A 7,186-nucleotide genomic window follows, 5' to 3' on the forward strand; every position below is an offset into this window, starting at 1 on the left:
AAGAACCAACTTTTGGATAAGTATGAATTATCTTGTTTATAATTAATTTAAGAAACAATAGTTTTAGGTTTAGAAATTACTATTATTTTGGAATACAAGTCGACACTCTTAACTTATTAAATATTGATAGATATCGAAAAAAATGCAACATAAAAAGTTTGACTCTTTCTTACGGTGAGAATAATGAGAAATATCTCAAAATTTTGGTTAGAGTAAAAATAAATTAAATCAAAACAAATAATTTTATATAGTGGTTCACAAATAAAATTTTAAGAAAGATAAACCCAATTAATATGAGAACGTACACATATATAATTAATATTAGCAGACGCACATATTCGTTACGTGTGTAAAATAATGACTACGATATGTATGAAGCAATTGGAGTATGTACACAAAATTTTTCAAGATAAAACATTTTTTTTACCGTACCGTAAAATAATATTTTTTTTATATAGAATCAATGGATGAAATACTCTATTGCCATTGTTATTTAATTTATCCATTAATGACTAAACATGAATCCATTGTATCACGAAAGTATTCATCATGCCATTGTATCACGAAAGCATAAAAAAATGACTACACGATGTAAATTTAGTGTTTTATGAGAACAAATTAACGAATTGTGCTTTGGAAAATATCAAATCAAATAGATAATATAATACACTATCAAATTATTAAATTGATTTTAGTCCGCTCATTGTCTCTTCCGTATCAACTCTTTCGTTCATAAACTTCAAATTCACTTTTCGATATCATTTCCAGCAAAACCTTCTTCAAACTCCGGCAAGGGTTAGGTCCTTTTACCATATTGATTGTTTACGGGTTTTGGATTTCGACTTTCGGGTCAAAATACCATTACCACCTTCACTGTTTACGGGTTTTGGATCTTGACCATTGGGCCGGGGTGCCTTGAGTGTTGCCTCTACGGCTCTACCACCTTAGTCAATGAATTAGTTTGGCCGAACAACTTTGCCCATTAGTAGTAAGGGTACGGTTTTACCACCTCCATTTCTCGCATCTCTGCCTCCTCGTTTCTGCCAGTTGGTGGGCATGCCGTGTATCGCGATTGTGGCTGGGGAGACGACATACTTCGCACCACATCCCATGCGGATTGTCGCGTTTCCCAGCCCCTTCACGTCGCACGGCAAAATCGGAGCTCTCACCATGGGTTTTAGCTCTCATCATAACCTTCGGCTCTTCGAACGTCCGAGAACATTTCCCGGAGGCTGGGCAGTGCTTAGCGACCAAGGAGACGCCCACGGACCTCATCAAGATCAGAGTTGAGTCCAGCCAGAAATACAAAAACACTACTACGTTCATACAAGAAATTCGGCTCCACGATTATCAATTCTTGGTATTCTCTTAATCAATTTTTTTGTATGACTATGTTCCCAGTGATTTTTGGTGACCTTTTTCAGAGGTCTTAAAGCAGGTTTGGGACTTATCGGATCAAGATAATTATAGTTCACTTTCTTTGAGGGAATTTTGCATTGCGTTCTACGTAATGGAGCGACGCAGAGAAGCCCACATTACTTAATGGAGCAATGCAGAGTAAGACTACACTTTTCCTGCCTCACGTCAATGGTGTCATGCTTGAAGAAGCTTTATTGTCTTTGCGAATTGCGAGGACCACCCACAGCGTTTGGAAACATGTGTTGAATACTTGAAGCCACACCGCTGGTATCGTTTCATATCACACCTCATTCAAATATACCTTGCAGTCATTTATGATCCACTCACTCTTTGCATATAAGATTTAGAGCAGTCATTTATGATCCACTCACTCTTTGCATATAAGCTTTAGACCGCAGAATGGAATGCCTGGTGTTCAACCTTTAGCCCTGTGGGTGTTAGACCTCCAGTGGAAGTATGGAACCGATGATCTCTAATACTGAGGCATCAATGCAAATAAATCAGAAAAATGTAAGAGGCCCTGGATTGCTGATTTTCATCCCAAGCAGCACAGTAATGGGGAGGAGAACTTATTGGATCCTAAGGATCAGGAGGCAACAGAACTAGTGAAAAGATAGCTGCTACCTCCTTAAATCAAGGCTGTACTTCAAAAAAAATTAACTTTAGCGTGTTAAAGTTGTGATATGAGAAGAGAACCAATAAAAATTTGAGAAGAGACCCCATGTAATTTTTCCGCAAGGTTTGAAAGAGTGAAATTTTACTATTATTAGAAGAGCTATTGGTTTTTCTGCTGTGAAATGTGGAGCATATCCTTTACACATCATGCCTTGGAATTTAAATAAACATCAATAATTTGTCTTAGTATTATGTCATGAATCACGATCCTCTTGCGCTGTTGATAATTTATTTGATTATTTTATGTGTAGAACATACTGATACTTCTCTCTTCTAGTCTTCCTCGTCAGGGCCTCTCGTGGTATGCTGACAGTCTTTCCCAGGTCCATCGCCGATTGATCTTGTGATCAGTGTAATGCGAGAGGCATATACTATATGCTGCGTATTTTCGTTCGTCTATGATGAAATTGATCTCTTAATTTCCAGGTTGAGTTATGTGAATCCACGTTACTCTAAATATATATAATTAACAGATAGAAAAACAATTTAAACTAGAAATCGTGCATAGAAAATTTCAGCATGATCTACACGTAAATATATCAAAAAACCCAGACATCGGTTTATATTAAAATAACTTAACTAGGTCCTCAACAAATTCACATGTACAAAAACAAATTAGTGCCGACCAGACACAAAACAAAATAAAACAATCAATCAAATACTAGATCGACAAGGCTCGATAGCAAAATAATAAAGTCCAGACAACGACATAAAATCCCAAATAATAATACAAATACTTGAGACATCTTTCCGGTAAATATATATTTAAGATTGACATAATAATATGGGAGACTTCAGATACGATCCAACCTCAACCACAATCTCCACTAGCAGACACTTCGCCTGGTGATGTGAAACCGCTTGGATGACCTACCATGATCCCAAAAAAGAAGTCACAGTAGTCTCCCAAAAATAACAAAATTGAAGATTTTGGTATGAAACAGTTAAATAACAATGATAAATAAATATAAATCATGTACAATCATATTTATTAAATACAATATACAATGCATGTAACCAGGCTTAGAGGTGGTCAGTACGGTATGTCGTACCGAAAATACGGGTATGAAAAAAATAATACCGTTATCGTACCGACTTTTCGGTGTGAGACCATGAAAGATATATGAAGGGAAATAATATTGTCGAGTTTGATAGAATTATAGAATTAAATTATTTCCCTAACTATATCTTTCCTTATTGATTTAAATTGAGTATGGTAATATTATGTGATTTTGTCTTTCTTAAGATAATGAGATAATTGTGCAAATATATTTAAGCATATTGTTGACTTATTGAGATGTTATATTTATGTTAATGATTTGATGAGATATGATATCAATGTTTAAATAGAGTTTATTTCTAATCAAACTCTTATCTTGTCTTGTTTAATAGGTTTCCTTATGTGATAAGACTCTCATCTATAAAAAAGAAGACCAATGACTTTGTAGGGTTGGCCGTCTTCTACTCAACGTAATACACGCACTTTGCACGTTCTGAATCTCAGAGAAAAACACTGTCAACGTTGCTGCTGCCTTGAAGACTGCCGATAGCAAGTGTTGCCTTGAGTGTTGGGAACATCTGCAGACAACATCCGTGATGAAGTTGGCTGAAGAGTGTTTCTGTGACTCTAGTTTTCGCTGGCGTTTCTTTTGCTTTCTTATTCACGTTTTAATAATGTTGGTTGTATTTTAGAAAGCTTTATTTTCTCAACTTGTTGAGAAAATTGATTTTTGTCATAATCACTAGTGATAGGTTTTTGTGTAAACGATTTGGTTTTCTAGTGATTAATTTTTGCCATAAGGCACTGCACAAGTATTTATACTTGTGCATATTTAATTTTGTTCATCGATTTATTTCAAGTCAATTTGTGTTATAAAAAGTTTCCGCTGCATGAAGATGTTGTCCGAGATGTTGTAACATCTGGCACAACATTTAATTCTGACAAGACACAAATTTACTAGTTTTACTCCTATTCTGATATTTTCATTATTTATTGATATTTGTCGGACAAAATAATCCTTACAAGTGGTATCAGAGCCTACTCTTGATATACTAAGTGCTGATTCTGGCTTTTGTTTTGGTTTGACAGAAATAATCAATGGATACATCACTTGCCAACGCAGCGCTTCGACCACCAGTCCTAGATGGAACCAATTACAGCCTATGGAAGGTTAAAATGATNTTATAAAAAGTTTCCGCTGCATGAAGATGTTGTCCGAGATGTTGTAACATCTGGCACAACATTTAATTCTGACAAGACACAAATTTACTAGTTTTACTCCTATTCTGATATTTTCATTATTTATTGATATCTGTCGGACAAAATAATCCTTACAAGTGGTATCAGAGCCTACTCTTGACATACTAAGTGCTGATTCTGGCTTTTGTTTTGGTTTGACAGAAATAATCAATGGATACATCACTTGCCAACGCAGCGCTTCGACTACCAGTCCTAGATGGAACCAATTACAGCCTATGGAAGGTTAAAATGAGATACTACATAAAATCCTTAGATGAAAGGGCATGGCAGCGTGTCATCAATGGATGGACTTCACCAAGCATGACAGATCAAGATGGTGACAGCTTACCAAAACCCGAAACCGACTGGACTGCTGATGAAGTGCAAAGTTCGAACTATAACTCAAAGGCCTTGAATGCTATATTTACTTCGGTTGACACAAACATGTTCAGTTTGATCACACTGTACTTCTTCTAAAAGCGCATGTGATACTCTCCAAAGACACTGTGAAGGTTCCGAAAGTGTGCGACGAACCAGATTGAGAATGCTTACTTCCAAATTCGAGATGATGAGGATGGAAGAAGGATAAAGGGAAAACAATTGNGAACCAGATTGAGAATGCTTACTTCCAAATTCGAGATGATGAGGATGGAAGAATCTGAGAACATATTGGAATATGATCGTCGCCAACGGGAAATTGCTAATGAGACGTTCAGTCTTGGAGACCCCATCTCTAATGAACGACTAGTTAGTAAGGTTCTCCGTTCTTTGCCTGAAAGATTCAACATAAAAATCTGTGCGATAGATGAAGCTAAGGATACAACGCAAATGACTTTGGAAGACCTTATCAGTTCACTTCGGACTTTTGAGATGAACATAGACATGCAGAAGAAGGATAAAGGGAAAACAATTATATTCCAAGCTTCAAACGTCACCTACAATGACCTTCTTCAAATATCCCAAGAAGTCAATGAATCAGACCTTTGTGAAGACTCCATCTCCTTTATCACAAAGAAATTCGGGGAGGAATTAGAGATAAGAAGAAGGATGCACAACCCTCAAAATCTTCAAGTTTTCCTGCACCCGAAAGACCACAAAGACTTCTTGGCAAACAACAATCTCAACCAAGGAATGAAGGCAGAGAGCAATTTAACTCAAAGAAGTATGATTCAGTGCAGTGTAGATAGTANGTTCACTTCGGACTTTTGAGATGAACATAGACATGCAGAAGAAGGATAAAGGGAAAACAATTATATTCCAAGCTTCAAACGTCACCTACAATGACCTTCTTCAAATATCCCAAGAAGTCAATGAATCAGACCTTTGTGAAGACTCCATCTCCTTTATCACAAAGAAATTCGGGGAGGAATTAGAGATAAGAAGAAGGATGCACAACCCTCAAAATCTTCAAGTTTTCCTGCACCCGAAAGACCACAAAGACTTCTNGGTTGGCCGTCTTCTACTCAACGTAATACACGCACTTTGCACGTTCCGAATCTCAGAGAAAAACACTGTCAACGTTGCTGCTGCCTTGAAGACTGCCGATAGCAAGTGTTGCCTTGAGTGTTGGGAACATCTGCAGACAACATCCGTGACGAAGTTGGCTGAAGAGTGTTTATGTGACTCTAGTTTTCGCTGGCGTTTCTTTTGCTTTCTTATTCACGTTTTAATATTGTTGGTTGTTTTTTAGAAAGCTTTATTTTCTCAACTTGTTGAGAAAATTGATTTTTGTCATAATCACTAGTGATAGGTTTTTGTGTAAACGATTTGGTTTTCTAGTGATTAATTTTTGCCATAAGGCACTGCACAAGTATTTATACTTGTGCATATTTAATTTTGTTCATCGATTTATTTCAAGTCAATTTGTGTTATAAAAAGTTTCCGCTGCATGAAGATGTTGTCCGAGATGTTGTAACATCTGGCACAANTGGCAAACAACAATCTCAACCAAGGAATGAAGGCAGAGAGCAATTTAACTCAAAGAAGTATGATTCAGTGCAGTGTAGATAGTGTAAGGGGTTTGGACACTATGCAAATGAATGCGCTAACAGATTGCGAAAGAACAAAGGCTACAATGCGTCTCTAAGCGATGAAGAATCTGATGAGGAGGAGAAATCCAATGATGAAGACAATCATACCTCCTTGACTGCATTATTGACAGAAAATCACAAATTACAAGTGAATCCTTTAGGTGTTGCTCTAAGTGTTGCCACACCTGGCCGCAACATCTGCAAAAATTCAGTATGTTTGAAATCCACAACTTCTGGAAATTCGAGCGGAGATAACGAATCAGAATCTGATGATGAAGAGATAACTCTTGAAAGTGTACAGAAACTCTATGAGGAGTTGTTTGAAGATTGGACCAAAAGAAACAAGCTAAACTCAACTCTTATAAAGGATAACACTGATCTAAAAGCTGTGGTTGCCAAACTTGAAGTAATCTTGAGCAAAAAGGACTTAGAACTAAGTAAGACCAAAGAAGAACTTCAAAGAGCAACTGAGACTTTGTCAAAATTCAATACGAGCACATCCAAGCTTGAATCCATACTTTTGATGGGAAGAGATGACAAGAAGGGATTAGGATTCAAATACAGTGTGTACGAAATTGGTGAATGTTCCAAATCAACAGTCTTTGTGAAAGGAAAAACTGAAACATTCGCATCGCCACAATCTAAGCACTCAACCAAAAGCTCTTCACCGAAAATACAACCCACTGCACCTGTTTCTAACAAGAGAAAACGAAGGTATCTATGTCATTACTGCTTTAAGCCTGGACATATCAGGCCATATTGTTTTAAGCTCAGGGATGACCGCATGAACCAAAAGTCAAGCCTGAAGTTACCCCGAATGTTG

This window comes from Primulina huaijiensis, chromosome 10 (genome assembly GCF_012295235.1).
Source record: "Primulina huaijiensis isolate GDHJ02 chromosome 10, ASM1229523v2, whole genome shotgun sequence".
Taxonomy (NCBI): domain Eukaryota; kingdom Viridiplantae; phylum Streptophyta; class Magnoliopsida; order Lamiales; family Gesneriaceae; genus Primulina; species Primulina huaijiensis.